The sequence below is a fragment of the Epargyreus clarus genome, unplaced genomic scaffold (genome assembly GCF_041222505.1).
Source record: "Epargyreus clarus isolate Ecla_fem2 unplaced genomic scaffold, WU_Ecla_fem_2.2 ptg000018l, whole genome shotgun sequence".
NCBI lineage: Eukaryota > Metazoa > Arthropoda > Insecta > Lepidoptera > Hesperiidae > Epargyreus > Epargyreus clarus.
The window spans coordinates 8,996,893-9,015,147 of NW_027332226.1; the positions used below are offsets into that span (position 1 = coordinate 8,996,893).

Genomic DNA, 18,255 nt, shown 5'->3' on the forward strand with positions numbered 1-18,255 from the left:
GGGGGCTTTTTGTTCGTTGAAAAATCTACTTTCTGATGGTGTAAAAAAATATACATTACTATAGGAAGTGTTCTCAGAAAATGCAAAAAATTGAAAAAAACCCAAATTCGAAAAAAATTTTTACTCGTATATCATTATGTACAATTTTGAGGTATTTATTAAAATTTACACTTTAATTACTCAAAAAACGTAAGATTTCATGTTTTATTGATAAATGAAAAAGTTGCAAATTAAAATATACTTCAATAATTAACAAACAAAAAAGTTAATAAAGTTAATATTTAATAAGACATCTACAATATTTTGAAAAAGTTGTAGAATCTTATTTAAATAATATTTGTAGATGTCTATTTACTGTTGTTTTAAGATAATTTATATACCTGAGTGACCTTCGGTAAATTTTAGCCCATTGTAAGTTATTTCATAGAGAAGTGGGGACGGACCTAGGAGGGTCTGGGCCTTACTACATACCTGCTATTTCGTAGCAGCTGTAAAAACCGTTAGCCAGTATTCGAGATACAGAGCAGTGTACAACATTGTTTTTAAAAATACACGTGCAGGCTCAGTTACTCTAAGTGAATTCTGAGAAATTTACTTTATTCAAAAAATCGTTTGGAATCTACATAGCAAGGTAAATACAATCTGTATTTTAATCTATATTAATCAACTTTAAAATAAAAATAGTAATATTTTCTTTCATAAATAGTATGTTTAACATAACATAACCTAAAAAATTAAAATTGAATGATATTTTAGTACAAGAATAAAAAATAGTAATTTCGTTTATTTTATACAAACAAATTTAGTTATACTCATCATGATAAAACTTTGAAGGCATTATTAATTTAATTTTGTCTTTTCAGATTATCAGTATGGATGGATCTGTTTGTATAATCTGCAATAAGTCAGATGACAAGCAAGTGTATGAAATAAAAAAATCAGCTTTGAATCGTTTAGTGGAGTCTAGCAAGAAGAGAATCGACAATAAATACAATTGGGTTTTTTTTTTCAATTTTTTGTATTTTCTGAGAACATTTCCTATAGTAATGTATATTTTTTTTTACACCATCAGAAAGTAGATATTTCAACGAACAAAAAGCCCCCAAACTTTTTGAAAAAAGCTGATATTTTGACGTCAGAATTTTCGATTGAAAATTAGGGTGCTTTTTTGATATTAAGTGAAAATAAGGCGAAAAAATAAATATTTTTAATCAAATAAATTACAGTGTATTTGGGACATAATAAGGTAAGTTTTCACCAAATTTCGTAAACAAAAAATTTTTTTTGAATAAGATATAAATAAAAAACCAAAAACTTGGTTTTTTGAATTTTTTACCCAAATTTTGAGGTTATGTGAAAAAATTGCAAATACAAAAGTTGTAGATCTTTTTATTACCTACAACTTTGCCATTTAACTTTTTCGCATAGGACGTGTAGTTTAGCCGGAAATCAAGATAAACCATTTTTTACCCTTAAAAACTCACCCCCTCCCACTTCCCGAACTCGGATCGACCGTAATTTATTTTTCCTTTCATTTTGATCATATTTCCCTCCTTTTCCAATGGGTTTCATTCTATTGTAATTTTTTTTGGTTTCAAAAATTATCGACCCTGGTCTAGTATACAAACGGCAATACACAATTTAAGGTATGCATGCTATGCTAGCAAACATTATAAAAACAAAAACAATCAAACAATTAATAAACAACTGAAAAGGAAAGTAATGTAATCCATGTAACTACTACAATTTATAAGAATCGAACGACGACTCATATGTTAAAATCCGTGAATTCGTTTGGACTGTAGGACGTGCCAAAAATGAGACATACAGACAAAAATGTGTGTTGTGTATAAAAGGATCAACAAAAATTGGTTAACTGTGGTCATGTCTGAAAATTTTCGCCACTGAAAACAGTGCCGGTTTTCCTTTTCCATATATGTGCCTATGCCTAAAGAAATACATCGAAGAAATTAACCACCTATTTTTATTGCATTGAGTTTGATCCTAAGCAGTTTTTTTAAACATAATACATACATACATACCTACTACGCTCACATATCTTCAATATCAGCCTCAGTATATTGGCATTATTTATTTCCAGCTTGCATATGCCATATTTTCTCGTGTACATACAAAATAAGGAGGATAAGATAAACGAGCAACGCATAATAGACACAAGATATTCTAGAATAAAGCTTTATAAGGCATCGATAAAATCAATAAATACCAAACTGTCACTAAAATGTCATCATTTACCGCAAACATTACGAATTTCACATTCCAATTAAATATCATATTACCACCCGCAAGCAGACACCAACCAGACCGCAGCTGTCAATGATTTTCACATTTTTACCGCAACCCCAATTTCGACTTTACTATTTTTAAATATATTCTAACCGAATATCAAATTACCGCCTGTATGAACAGTTATGACAGCTTTATAATTAAAGTTCTGGTTAAAGTTCCAAAAATTAAAAACAACGCGGCAACCTGTATAATTACAAAAAAATCTCACAATTTTTGTTACAACGCAACAATATTTTACAGCATTTGTAGCCTTGTGATTTGAAATTTACCTGTAGCGCGGGATTACCTATAACTTGTAGGATTTATAATGTAGACGTACAGCTCCAACGTTTCTAAATTTTGAGCCTTTTAATAATAATAATCACTTGCTTAACCAATGAAAGAAAACGTGAAAAGACCTTCATGTCCAGTTCTTAAAAAAGTTAGAAAATTCGAAAGATAACCACAGACTTGTATTCTACACTACACATCATCATCATCATCATCATCAACCCATTATTGTCCCACTGCTGGGCATGGGTCTCCTCTCAGGACTGCACTACACGAAGTGTTCTAATTTAGTCTCCAAGGGCATCTGTGGCCGATTTCAATGCTGTCTAAGATAGATTTCAAATGTCCATGAGCTGCAGTGGCCACCTTAATGGACTGTTCCTTTACGTCTATATTATACACTAGCTGACCCGGCAAACTTTGTACCGCCTCAAAATTTATTAATCAAATATATTTCATATAAAATATAGCCTATGTTACTCGTGGATAATGTAGCTTTCGAATGGTGAAAGAATTTTTAAAATCGGTCCAGTAGTTTTTGAGCCTATTCATTACAATCAAACAAACAAACAAAGTTTTCCTCTTTATATTATTATATATAGTATAGACAAAGACACATGCAACAGAGACGACAAACACCGTACAACTTATTGCAATGTCGGATTAAAGTTGTGAACATCAAAAGTAAAATCGACGCCACAGCTGTCGCTAATATCCCAAACTTCCGACCACAATCGCTATTACGAGTGTACCCTATATTTGTATTACGTACACATGGTCAGACAAAACATTTAACGTTTATTTCAAGTATACAACGGTTACTTGTAAGGATAAACACTGATTCCGATGTTTTGTGTTTTTTTGTCAAACTTGTACTGGCAAATGTAGATATATAAAATCCTATTCGTTTGTGAAAATCTGCAGTAGGTAATAATAAAATATCGTTTTCTTTTGCGAATTGGAGCATTTGTGACTGAAATCATTGGCATGCACCTGTCTGTAAAATTCCCTAATATAAACAGAAATAAAATTATGTTGATAGAGTAGACTCAAACAGTATCAAGACATTTCTATTCTTTACAATATTTAAATTCCGTATGGAAAAGGGAGCTAACATATGAGCGTCATTAAGGTGATACATGAGGAATAGCCCTTGCCAATGACAGTATAGATTAGAACTAATCAGTATAGAGCCCTTATAAGACAGATAATAATATAGATTAAAGAACTTGAATATACTTGTTGTGGTTTGACTACTAAGTCCTCCTTCCTCCTCTTCTTCTCAGTTCCTAATAACTGTGTTCCGTTTTGAATGGTGTGGTAAGGGTAACGTTTTCCAGGCGTTCCAGCTTAGTCCTCAGGGGTAGCGTCGATCTGTGGCCGACCTTAGCTAGGAATATCTAATCCTATCTGGGGTTGATTACAGATGTCCAAGGGCGGCAGTAGCCACTTACCATTAGGTGGACTGCATGCTCGTCTAGTAGAGACTATGTTATAAAAAAAGATTAAATAATTTAATTACAATGTTTAACATTAATATAAAACGGTTTCCTTTTTTTGAACTGGTACACCAAAACTCATTCCATTGCTTAATGTTTACATAACCTCCGGACGAAATGTAAGAACATAAAAATAACAACAAATTGTTTCCTTGTTATCTTGTGTTGGGGAATTATGGCGACAGAAATCAACGCCATACGGCCTTTGTCTGTCGCTAATATCCACAACTCCCCAAATTTGTGGTCGTCTCTAATGTCCCAACTCCCCGAATATTGTGGTCGAAACAAACGCAATTACCGGATCAAATCACAGACGCGACACATACGCTCGCCAAAATACAGTTATGCACTTACCTATACAAAACGGATATTGCAAAAATGTTTAGTGTTAATAATTCATTATCATTATTATGATATCAGTATTGCCAAATGATCGTCAAAAACACATTATCGGCTCACTGCTGGGCACAGGTCCGTTTCCGGAATGAAAAAGATTTCGACCATAGTCTGCCACATTGGTGAAGTGGCACGTTTTAACACTATTAATTAATTTCTAATATCCATCAAAAAATTAAACGTACCTAGGATTCTACCCCCGGAACTCTAGGGTGAGAGGAGAAATTACAAACCACTTTCTATCATTTTAAGATAAAAATTGCAAAAAAGACAATTGACTATCTAATCTATATTTTTAGACATTTATTGATTAGGCAATAACGCGATATAATATGAATGCTTAACATACGTCAGTCATAGCGCCACTGATCTGCTTTTGCTGCTAACCTTTATAGCTCTCTACGGACTTGCTAACCCTTTTTGTGGCCTTAATCGAAAATTTCAATCACATTAAGCCGTAAAAGAAATCCTCCAATCAAATAGCCTAATATTTATGACACGTCGCCGTGAAATCCAATTTTTATTTGTTTGGAAGCACGTGGGCCACATACGAAAAATTGAAATAGAGTAAAATTTATGCAGTGCGTGTGTCTGTATTGCGCTCTGTTACCGAGGCTTTTTCTATTTTGTTGGAAACGATATTGACTAGAACGTTACTCCTTAATCTATGCAAACGAATTATATTGAACTCATAACTCAGAATAGGAAGAACAAAGGGTTTGAAAGGTAGGTACCGTGTAGTTGGACCGTAAAGTTATCAGCGTCATACCTTTTCTATACTCAGGGGTTTTGTTCTTCCGTGGAAGGGTGTAGGGTGAAGGATGCCGGCTAATTAATATATGAGACGATCACCTTAGTCCTCAAGTGTGCCAAGGCAACTGTAATTGGTACAGACCAAAATAAATACTGATCTGTGGTAATTGGCCTTTTGAAAATACGAGATAAAGATTAAGAAAGAAAATTATATAATAACTTTTTTTTATATTATATTATAGGAGTAGCAGACGAGCATGCAGTCCACCTGATGGTAAGTGGCTACTGCCGCCCATGTACATCTGTAATCAACCCCAGATAGGATTAGATATTCCTACCTGAGGCCAGCCACAGATGCGCTGCTACCCCTGAGGACTAAGCTGGACCGCCTCGGAAAAGTATGTCTCCCTTACCACACCCTTCAAACCGGAACACAGCAGCGCCTAACACTGCTGTTATTAGGTAGAAATAGGTGTAGCGGTGGTGCCGCCGGAGTCCAACCACAAAGGGTTCTACCACCTTCAAAATAAAAACTCTAATATAATAATTAATATACCTATGTAGCGTTAACAAAGGACACCAAGAAATATTTACAAAAGCTCAGTACGATATTTAACAAGACAACTCGATCTAACTTACCTCTTTTCCAACTTAAATTGTTCTGAATTTAAGTCTTTTAACCACGACTACACCTTGTGAGATAGTATCGCGGCCCAGTTTCAGCTTTTGTCATCAAAACAGTTGTTTCTGTCCACAAGTTGTGGTTCCGCGGCTACGCCCAACAAAAGACAAATAAACCTCCGTTTCAATTTGTCCTAGGGGACTATTCACCGCTTTAGATATAAAATACACACGTAGGTACCAGGTAAATATAGAAGTCATACTTTCATGTGTGACTGATAATAAAAATAACATAATAATTATTTTCTAAACTAAAAAATTGGTACACATTTTTTGATATACCGGCGATTTTAACTTTTGGACTTTAAATCAATACAACTATAAATTTTCTTATACATAACTTCTCTAATACAGTTTAATTACGCAAAATATTAATAAAATTTCTTTCTAGATGTCGGAGAGAATGAAGTTTATTAATTTTCTTACTCTTGATTTTAAATAATACATTATAAATAGTTCCACAGTATTTTCATATTTAGTTATTAATACAAAATAGTATTACTTTCTTCTATCCTTGACAAGTATCGCAACTGTTAAGGCTTCTAATTAATAATGCAGCCGTATAAATGTACGAATTCGGTCAAAACAGGTTGTACGTAACGCTAAATTGTCTACCTACACGAATTTTCGCCGTGAGTTAATTAATTATAATGCAGGAAAACCTACTGGTTGGAACTCTACTTCTCAATCAGAGGTTCGAGGTTCGAATCTTAAGCACGCACCATAGATTTTCGGAAAACATCGTGAGGAAAAACACACGCCTGAAATGTTTAAAAAAATGCTCTCAAAGGTATATGAAGTTTACCGATTTACACTAGGCCAGAGCAGTGGACGATGGCCACACCTCGTTCAGAGGAGACCGGTGCCCAGCAGTCAGAGGGTCTCATGCTTTTTTCTGTCTTATTGGCGGTACCGAACCATCCGTGTGCCTGTTCAACTCGCACTTAACCAAACTTAAACATCTAAATGAGATTGTTTATTCTTATAACACAAAAAAGGCATTGTATGTCCTTCATCTTTGTGTTTTAACATCCTATTTCCCAATTACATGAATTTTCAAAGCAGTTATTATATCACAAAGTTGAATCGGTATTTCTAATTATATACCCTCTGTTATTGCTAAAGTACTGCCCACCCATTCGTTACTTCCGCGCTACAAAAATATGGTTTTATTCAAAGGATAATTTCACCTATCCGTTTATTCTTAATCCAATTATATTCATAGATAGACTATATAGACTCGACGATCCGCGTGGCTGAGCGGTCACCACCGGCCTGACGCGCAGAGGGTTCGATCCCCGGCCAGACAGATTTCTAAATTATGAACGTAGGTTTCTGTTTCTGGGTCTGGATGTTTGTGTATTTGTCTCTGTGTGTATCCATAGCATCCACGACACAGGGAATCCTAGTATGGGACTGTGAGTGAAGAAAGCGTTACACAAGCGTTTCCAGTAGTATTCATGGATGGACTAATCTGAAAGGCGGGCAAAAGGATTCATTATTCAAACAAACACTAAGAGCTAAGTCGGGTAGCTCCATTGAAACTATGAATAGCAAATTCTGTAGAAGTAAACCGCATTTAGTGATTAGCTCTTATGTATGCAGTTTATCTAATAAGTACCAAAAGGATATGCGGCCTACCTGCTTTTAATAGTTGCGTGATATGTCATACGCCTGGAACGCCTAGTTCCAACTTAGCCATCAAGCGTAATAATGCACCTGAGGCCGACTTCAGGAAGAACTCTAATCTTATCTTCTTTATCTATCTTAGGTTGACTATCGATGGATAACTGTGATGTCGATGGGCAGCAGTTGCCGCTTACTACCAGGATTGCATGTTTTTTTGCTACTTAAACAAGTATAAAAGTATCCTGTATAAAGGTAATAGAGTTAAAGTTAATCACAGTAAGCGTGTCTACCCTTAAGGATAAACCTAAAAGCTTATCTTACTAAATCCTCTATATCAAACTCATCTATGTTAACAGCTACTATTTATCTACTTTCTTTCATCTTTCTACTCATCAACTTTTGAAAGTTGACGGAGTTGAACATACTCGTAGGTCTCCTCTTGTCGGCCAAACCAACTTGTCAAGCAAACTAGGTCTGGATCATCCTGGATGTATACTTTTACGCGCTGTCTTCTTCATAAGGAGACCTACACTACACTATTATTTTTAAGTAGAAATAAATTTAATTTTGTTGTGTGCTACCTCAGCTAAAAGCAAAAGATAGACTTCTTTAATCTTTCTTAAAAACTAATTTAATAAGACATTTCGTCTAAGAATGACGATCAACACACAACTTATGGTTTCCATTTCTCGGTAGACGCAAACGACGTTATCCTGTTAGTGGACAACGAACTGGCCAGCTGGACTTAAGCCGTTGTTTCATGCTTTTCAAAACTACTCTAAACTAGTTACGTATTAGTGCCTATTCACACGTACCACAACAATACCGTACGGCAGCGATAAAATGTCGCAAGCAATGGTCACGTAAAAACAGATGAAGCTTCTTTTAGCTTCATATATTTTATAAATAACGTTAGCCGACTAGCATACACTCCACCTGATGGTAAGTGGTTACTGCCGCCCATTGACATCTCTAATCAATCCCAGACAAGATTAGAATCCTACCCGAGGTCGACTACAGATGCGCCACAACAACTAAGCTAGAATGCCTTGAGATAGTATGTCTTCCTCATCAAATTATTTAAGATTGCTGTTATTAGGCAGAAATAGGTGTGGCTATAGTGTCACCAAAGTCGAACCACTGAAAAATCTAATTGAAAGTAACCACGAAAACGCCTTTTTGTGCTAAAGTGGCCACTCATGTGCAATGTCGTTAGTGGTAGCTTGTGGTTACAATGTAGTTAATACCGTCCACACAGTTGATTCAGGCAAAATGTGGTCTGTATGAATAAAACTATGAATTTTCATACAATTTTGCATGCAGTTATCGTTATTGTAGGGTGTGATTGTGGTTCGAGTACTAAATGTTGTAGAGACTACATTTATGCACAATCTATATGCAGATATTTATAATAACTTAGACGTAACAAGCATGCATGGAGTCTACCTGGTTGTAGATAGCAAGTAAAACTCAATAAAAATAGTTTCTTATAATAATTGTATTGTATCAAAACCTACTAGTTTTTGCCCGCGGCTTCGCCCGCGTTTAAAAGAAAATAATATAAAATACTAACATACATAACTGTAAATTCGTACCTTCAACTTTGCTCAAGATCTTCACTTGATCAAATGCATAGTTTACGATTCAATCCTTACTAATATCGTTTAAAATAATCGATTTTTTGGGTCCAAAAGATCGATTTTCCGATTAATCGATCTTAGATCGCCATTCCTAGTTCCCGTGGGATTCCCGGGATAAAAACTATCCTATGTCCTTTCTCGGGTCTCAGACTATCTTTGTACAAAATTTCATTAAAATCGGTTCAGTGGTTTAGGCGTGAAGAAGAGATAACCAGACAGACAGACAGACAGACAGACAGAGTTACTTTCGGATTTATAATATTAGTAAGGATTTGAAATTAATTAAGTGAAATAATAATATATTTATATAATTATGAGACACGTAAAAGGTAGTACACAATAAATTTATATAAATTGCCACGAAACTGGTGACATAATATGTACACATTTTAATTAGAAAAGAAACGGTACTGTTTTAAATAATTAGGAAACTTAAACGTAGACTAATACTTAATATTTTAATCTTAACAGATTATGCTTGTATATGTATCGAGTTATACAACCATAATCTGTTTAGATAAATAACTGCCGGTCGTAGATATTAAAATATGAATTCTCATTTCAAATTAATGAATCAATTTATATTTAGGCCTTGTTTTTTAAAAACTCCTTTACACATTACAAGCCTTATTAAATAGTTATAGCCTCCAATAATAAGCTGTTACAGGCGGTTTGTAATTTATATTTATTTTTTCTTCCGTGTTAAAAACACTTTTATGATATAATCTTGTTTGAAAGCTTACAGCGTGTAACTTTTTTATTACTTCTTTCTGTGTTTATGACTTCTATGTAGCAACGTCATTTCATCATCATCATCATCATCATCAACCCCTTACTGTCCCACTGCTGGGCACGGGTCTCCTCTCAGAATGAGAAGGATTAGGCCATAGTCCACCGCGCTGGCCAAGTGCGTATTGGTAGACGTCATTTCGTAAGATGATAACTATTTCATTGTAAATATACAAAGTTTGAAAAAATATGTCTCCATATCCAGGGGAACCGGAGACCTGAAGAAAATAGGCGGCAACCACAGGGTTCAAAGGACACGAGACCGGTTGGAGTGGCAACAAGTAGGGGAGGCCTATGTCCAGTAACTATCTTTTACTGGCTCTTTAAAATTGCGAGGGTATATTAACAATATGTACCTTTTTTTTCGAGGGGGAAACCTTCAAAAGGTTCCCGATGCCGTGGGAGCGACACGAAGTTATGTAGGATTCTTACCGCACTAAAACCCCCCCGGTGGCCGTCCTCGGCGCTGGGTAGAGGACTCCGGGATCTCCAAAGGAACGCAACCGGAGTTCTCTTAGCGCATTGGCCCGTCAGGTTCCGGCCAGGTGAGCTTGACGCTCGCCACATCGTCTGGTGTGTACGACGGTATGCGATCACACATACCGTCGTCCTTCCCGGGGTTGCTTGCTGGACGGTTCGAGCTCCCACTCTTGCCACCCGCAACCCCGTAAGCCCCCTTTTAGTCGCCTCTTACGACAGGCAGGAGATACCGTACTCCTATTCTACTCCCGGAACTACAGGGACGTAACAATATGTACCTATGCTTTTCAAACTATAATTTCGATAATTACACTAAATGTTACAATAAAATACTTGTCTATCACAATTTGAAAAAGTGCCTCTCCATCCTTGCTATTAAGCTTAATAAATAAATACACGCAATATACCATATACCTAGTTTACGGAACGTAGATATCAAAGGTAAATTCTAATTAGTATCTATACATACTATAAGCACGTAACTATACGTCGCTGTCATGCGTCTCCAGTATAAGCCGGCGGCATGATCCCTTTAGTAGCCAATGAACTGATTAACTACTGCTGTGTTTAGGCAGATAACAGGTCAATAACCTTTGATCTCTTTAACAACTTGTTTTAACTAGAAACAACATCATTCGAAACATTTACGTGTTCAGATTATAACAACAAATTTCAACAAAATATGTCATCGACTGTCCTCACTTAGATGACCGTCCATAAAATTTTATGAATTAATTTTCAGGATTCGTTTTAAGGGTTATTACTTATTAAGACTTATTTATAGTATATGTATAGGTAGCAAATAGGCATGTGCGGCATGTGCCCAAAACCGGTAGTGAACATCTGTATTAAATGAAGTAAAATGCCAGTTAGGATCAGAGTCCTAACTGAAGTTACAGATACAGATACCTTACTAAGCCTAAGGACTATGTTGGAACACCACATATTAATCTCTCTTCCTTGCCACATCAATCAATGCAGAACGCAGCGGCGCTTAACACTACTATAATATGGCTGAAATAGGTGTGGCGTTGGTGTAACCGGAGATGAACCATACAGAACATGTACCATTAGGTTAAGTTCGCCATTGTATAAAACATTTATTTTTTAAAAAAAGATGTGTGTTATGGAGTTTGTTTCGCCGCTTCTTCTTCATAACGAAACACCTTGTGAAGTAGTGGTAGATGTGATGGCATTCAAAAAGTGATCTGTAAAGAACCTATTTTGAATAAAAAAAGATTTAATTTGATTTGAAAAGGTTTCAGTAAATTTAAACAAGTGGAAAACTTGATCTTAGTTGAACGTTCCACACTTTCTATCCTTCGATTATTCGTATCCATATCATTCATGAAGCAGCGATATGGAGCGCCAAAGCCGTATATTCATACAAGTATGAACACGAATGTAGTCGCCCCGTGTCCGAGAAACACCGACGACATAATCCCTTTAGTCGGTAACGAACTGACCGACTACTACTGGAAGCCGCCAGATAACAAGCCATTGCACTTTGCACTCTTTCCTATATTAACTACTTCATTACATAGGTACTTTAGACACTTGAGCACTTTATACCTTGCCTGTGATTAGATTAATTTCAGCAGTCGCATCCTAGTATGAATTTCCTCGTCTTGTTTATAGATCAAGATTTAAATTTCAGGGTAAACCCTAATATTGTAATCAAAAAATGACTATTCGAACTTACGGTAAGAATAGTAGAAATATGCGAAATCTACTAATTTATACTTGGTCAGACTTTTATTCGGAGAAGAGTCATAAAAAAGGTAAATTCTTTTTACATTAAGAAAATATAACACAACTATGTTGGTGACGAATTATGTACTTAAACGAGAAATTTTATATTACCGCAGAATTGTAAATCTTTAGCTTCCTTGAAGTTTTTCACATTTTCTATCAGATCTCGATTATTCGTATCCATATCATTCATGAAGCAGCGATATGGAGCGCCAAAGCCGTATATTCATACAAGTATGAACACGAATGTAGTCGCCCCGTGTCCGAGAAACACCGACGACATAATCCCTTTAGTCGGTAACGAACTGACCGACTACTACTGGAAGCCGGCAGATAACAAGCCATTGCACTTTGCACTCTTTCCCTATATTAACCACTTCATTACATACTTTAGACACTTGAGCACTTTATACCTTGCTTTTGATGAGACTAATTTCAGCAAACTTATCTAGTATGAATTACATCTTGTTTAGAGATTTAAATTTCAAGGAAAATCCTACTATTGAATTAATTGTGCATTAAAAACACTAGTAGATTTAAGGATAACAATACTAGATATACTCATATGTGAAATCTAATAATCTACCCTTGGTCAGATTTTTTTTTAGAGACAAGTCATAAAAGAGGTATATTCTTTTTATATTAAGGAAACAGTATAACTATGTCGGTAACGAAGTATATACTTAAACAAACATTTTATATTAGCGCAGAATTGTAAACCTTTAGCTTACTTGAAGTTTTTCACATCCCGATTATTCGTATCCGTACCATTCACGATGCAGCGATATGGAGCGCCAATGCCATATATTCATACAAGTATGAACACGAATGTAGTCGCCCCGTGTCCGAGAAACACCGACGACATAATCCCTTTAGTCGGTAACGAACTGACCGACTACTACTGGAAGCCGGCAGATAACAAGCCATTGCACTTTGCACTCTTTCCCTATATTAACCACTTCATTACATACTTTAGACACTTGAGCACTTTATACCTTGCTTTTAATGAGACTATTTTCAGCAAACTTATCTAGTATGAATTACATCTTGTTTAGAGATTTAAATTTCAAGGAAAACCCTAATATTGAATTCATTGTCCATAAAAAACCTTAGTAGATCTAAGGATAACAATAATAGAGATATTCATATGTGAAATCTACTAATCTACCCTTGGTCAAATTTTTGTCGGAGACAAGTCAAAAAAGAGGTATATTCTTTTTATATTAAGAAAACAGTATAACTATGTCGGTTACGAAGTGTATACTTAAAATAAAAACGAAACATTTTATGTAGCCGTAGAATATTTTAATGTTATAAGTTAACTACAGCCAATCGTACTAATGTAAGGGCACAACTTATGCATAACTCTATTTTACACTAACGAACATGTGGTCAAAACTAGCGCAATATATAAACTTGAATTTAAACGAATACACCAAAACGTTAAGTAATTCTAGTCAACAATTCAACAACAAAAATAAAACTACGCCAGTATTCTGTTCACTAGCAAAATACACTGCGAACATTTTCAGTTCATTTTTATACAAAAGCTATTATGTCTCACGAGGGCAAAGTTTCTCAAGTTAACCGTGGAAAAACTTATAGCACGAGTTCATACAAAAGCCATATTTGGCTTCGTCTTGAGCTCCGCCGTCAACGATATTTTAATATTGAAGCTTTCTCTCTCTCCAGTTCCACTATGTTTACATATGTACGTATTAAATCCCGGGATAGGCCTACGTTTGGGTAGAAGGGCATATGAAACGGAATAAAAACCCTCGCTCGGACTCAATCTTGTGAGCGTTGCTGAGCCGTATGTTACAAAAAGAACTCTAGTTTCACCTTAATAGTGGGTTTAACCAGAATATGTTATTACGTGCCTCGTACGGTACATAGAGAATTTTTGATTCAACTATGATGTTATATTTTTAATGAATTTTCTTCCATGTAATAGATGTGTTATTAGTAATTTTATGTATGTTAAAAAATATTAAATTGAAATAAATTAGCATATAGTCCACGTGATTTATGTGGCTACTACCGCCCATAGGTCTTAGAGTCCTACCTGACATCTGAACGCCCCATGTAACTGTATTGCCTTTGCCACACCCTTCAAGACAGAACATAGTAGCGCGAACACACTGTTGTTACCAGGTAGAAAAAGTCGAAGTCGAACCTCGAAGGGTACTACCACCTTAACGTAAAAAAATGCAAATAAAATTCTGTATTAGATATATCGATTCCTCAGACTTACGTAAACACCATTCATAAACAAAAAATATAAATGTTTCTAGGTGTTATAATTTTTATAAATGTTCAATACATTCAAAATAATAACGTTAAAATTCCTAATTATATACTCTCTTATATAAACGCTTCATAATCGGATAAGAGTATCTTTACACGCGTCTAACGAAGAGAAATAATTGGTCCATGTTGAAATACTTATACAGAGACAATTTATTGGGTTGTTAATTGGATGAGACGGATACCGCCTACTGTCAGTAGCTAACAAATAATATTATTTGTTCGCTCGGGTAAAACTGGATAAAACATACTTTAACGAGATCATTACAGCGGCAATTGATAACATTATTGTGCACTAGGTGCTACTTACTGCCGGATAATTAATGCTTTTGTGCATCTGAGCGCCAGACGTAAGTTAACAATGTTTTCCGCGCCTCAATTAAATAATAGTCGAAATGTAATGCAGTGAATAAATCGGACCATTTAATAAACGTGTCCGAAACAATTGAACAAACATCACATTCGCAGGAGCTGTGTCGAAATCCTGATAAATTTGCATCGAACATAGTTCCGAACATATTCAGTCACTATATGTATATACGTTAGCACCAACTTGTTTGTTATTCGCTTATTTACGAGTGAAATTCTTAGCGTTCGTAAACTCCGAACTAGCCCGGTTTTCACCCCTAATTATTCATAATTAATCACAATGTGCATCCGAGTTGCCAAGTTGTCTAGCTCGAGGATACCCGAAATAACAGTCCGCAACAAGCAAACTCAAGACAGGACTGCAGTATTTAATTATTCATCATGCAAATTAAGGTAATAACGACTACAGAAAAGAAAAGCAGCACCTACTGTTTTGAAAATATGAATTGTAGGTACATGCGCTTACAAAAAAGCAGTGATAGCTTAGTGGTTAAGAAACTCGGCCTCTCGATCGAGGGGTCCGTGGGTCAAATCCCAGGCAGGCATTTATGATTTTTCAAAAATTATGTGCGTATTAGAATTTAATTATCACATGCTTAAACGGTGAAAGAAAACATCGTAAGGAAACCTGCATACCTGAGGGATTTATATAAAAAAATCTCAAAGGCATTTGAAGTCTACCAACGCACTTGACCAGCGCGATGGACTATGGCCTAATCCATCTCATTCTGAAAGGAGACCCGTGCCCAGCAGTGGGACAATAATGGTTGATAACGCGCTTATTGACTTATAATAAGTTGAAAGCTCGTGCCATTTACAAAAGCTTATTGTGAGACCAATAAAAGGCCGTTCAAGGGGTACATTTTCTGAATCTTACTACTCGCCTTTTATTGGAACTCTATTTTGTAAGCCTATTTCTTACATTACAATCAAGTTCGTTTGAAATGGCCACGTCGTTAGTTATTATTTAAATTACAACGTGATTTAGAGAATCAGCATAGTTATAGACATGTACTTTAAAGTAAGCAATATTTATTAAAATATCGTCGTTATGTAATATTTCTTCTATTGCCATCATCCTCAAATAATTAATGTCACAAAATAAATCATGTCACTAATAAGAGTCGAGGTACTGCTTATGATGGCCAGGTGTAATTTGGCAAGTCCATACCATACCCTTAGGATCATTATAGGCTTCACTGCAACCTACAAAGGCTAAATACGATTCGTATCATTTGCTATCTCTTCTCAAACTTTTATGTAGTATAAAAACTAAATAAAATATTCAATATTAGTATATAATTATAATTCTATATTATTATAATTATCAAAGAGATCATTAAAGTCATGTGATTACATCTCAATTTTAAGTTTTCTAAATCTCAATAAGTTTTCTTTTACTTGCGTTGGAAAATTCGAAGCATTAAATCGCAAGTTACCTCCACTATTGAAAATGCTACGACGCTACGCGGCTACGGCGTAGCTATTCAACGAATACAATCAAAACCTAATTAATTGAACTTTTTGTATAGCATTAATCAAACGGGGACCGATTACCGATAGTTTCTTTTCATTAAAGCACTGATCGGCTTTCATCCCGAGCGGATTCATCAGGTCCTGGATAATGGGATCACGTAATTACGACACTAGCAAATTACATATTGCATTAAATACATTTTTTTGTGACAGACTAAAGCTTTTTACTTGATTATGTGCTTCGTTATAATTAAACACAATTTCAATTATTTCTACAAAAATCTTAATACAAAAAGTCGTTTAAGTATTCACGTAAAACATAATATTGTATCATGAACTACATCAGAGTATCTTCCTCGTTAACAGCATAAAAGAGTACCTCATTATTTATTACTTTGATCCAACTAAGCTCTACTTAACCTGAAATAGAGTCTTACACGAGGATTTATTACACGTTAATTATGTCACTTACAAACTCTTGTGAATAAATATTAATAGCACCGGATAAGTGAGTATTTAAGTAGTAATAAATTCTTAAAATAAACATCAACAACAGTAAAGTAGTTTAAGACTAAAAAGAAATACTTAAGTAAAATATAAGTAACTCATCAACGCTCTACTCTTACCTTATTAAATATTATATTTTTATTGGGCCACGCCAACATCATTCCCGCCGTATTCAAGTCAGTAATTTTGTTCACAAATCATATGCACTTATAAACTGTTTCACTTTACACAAAACTTTTAAAATAGTAAGTTATTATCGTGGTATTAGTTTAAAAAAAGTTGGCACTGTTTTTGAGTTGTAATTATAAAAATTAATTATGTGTAACGATGTCAAGCTGTTATTCCATGCGTGAAGAAGTGACGCGTCAAGCCATTGCCACAGCATTCAAAGACTGAATTTCCGCCCGCCCAAACGAGACGAACGCCGCCGAAGCGCCACGACTTGTGCCGAACGCACCACGATTTCATGGAACCCACTCGATGAAGTGGTAAGTTTTTACGAGCAGTTTGTGACTGAGGTGGGACAAATACAAAAGAACTGCTTTATATAGGTTTCTTATTTCTATACATTGGTACCCATAAAAACTTTTTTTTTAATTTATGAACTTTTTACAGAAAATAAATTGCATTTTTCATTTGCTAAGATTAAAACTAAAGGTAGAGTGTCTGTCTATAACTTTAATGGAGATATACATTTACAATGGAGCAGCGTGGTGCAGTACGCTCCAGAACGCATCCTAACAGTAAGGTATAAAAAAGACTGCAGTTATACTTACCGCACTATAAACGTTTACATAAATTAGACAAATAATTATTTACATAATGTACGTATAGATAAAATCTTAGTTACTGTCAACTGAGAATCGAATCTAATAACTCAGCTTTTCAGGCATACATTATTCCTCGGAAAGTATCAAAATAAGTAGTCGGTTCGAGCGCGCGTCGGGAGGGTCAATAAAATTTGGAACAAATGATGCGGTTTGATTTACGCGACGACAGTAACTGCTCGTCACATAGCAGATCAAATATATGCCTCTTTGCATATGAGTAATAATATATGTGTTGCTACGTATTGTTTCGAAATATTTCTGCTCTAGTTTCTGATTTAAAACAGACTATTTGGAGGACAAAGCACATTTATTTCAAAGCGTTATTTGTAGAAAATAAAATGGAATTGGTCATAAAAAGTAACGTTTATTTTACAAATCCGATAACATCATGCCGATTGATAGAAAACAGTTTTGGGTGGCACTTTTTACCACCACTTTTTACTTTCTGACGTACGAAAAAAGTATATCAATAATTTAAAATTTAATAACAGTATTAATTCCGCGTTATAGTGTGGCAATTTGTATGAATTTTATACGCCCATTCTGAGTCGAAATAATTGGCAGATA

The 18,255-nt window shown here is 35.1% G+C and overlaps 1 protein-coding gene across 1 annotated transcript in view; it reads right to left on the reverse strand.

The window, feature by feature from the left end:
• The window catches only part of LOC140749789 (uncharacterized), a 39,902-nt gene extending 22,643 nt beyond the window's left edge, over positions 1-17,259 (reverse strand). Inside the window, exon 1 of the mRNA XM_073082953.1 lies at positions 16,978-17,259. The gene's annotated coding sequence lies outside the window, so the exon portion shown is untranslated. The remainder of the gene's footprint in view (positions 1-16,977) is intronic.
• Positions 17,260-18,255: the final 996 nt, after the last annotated feature.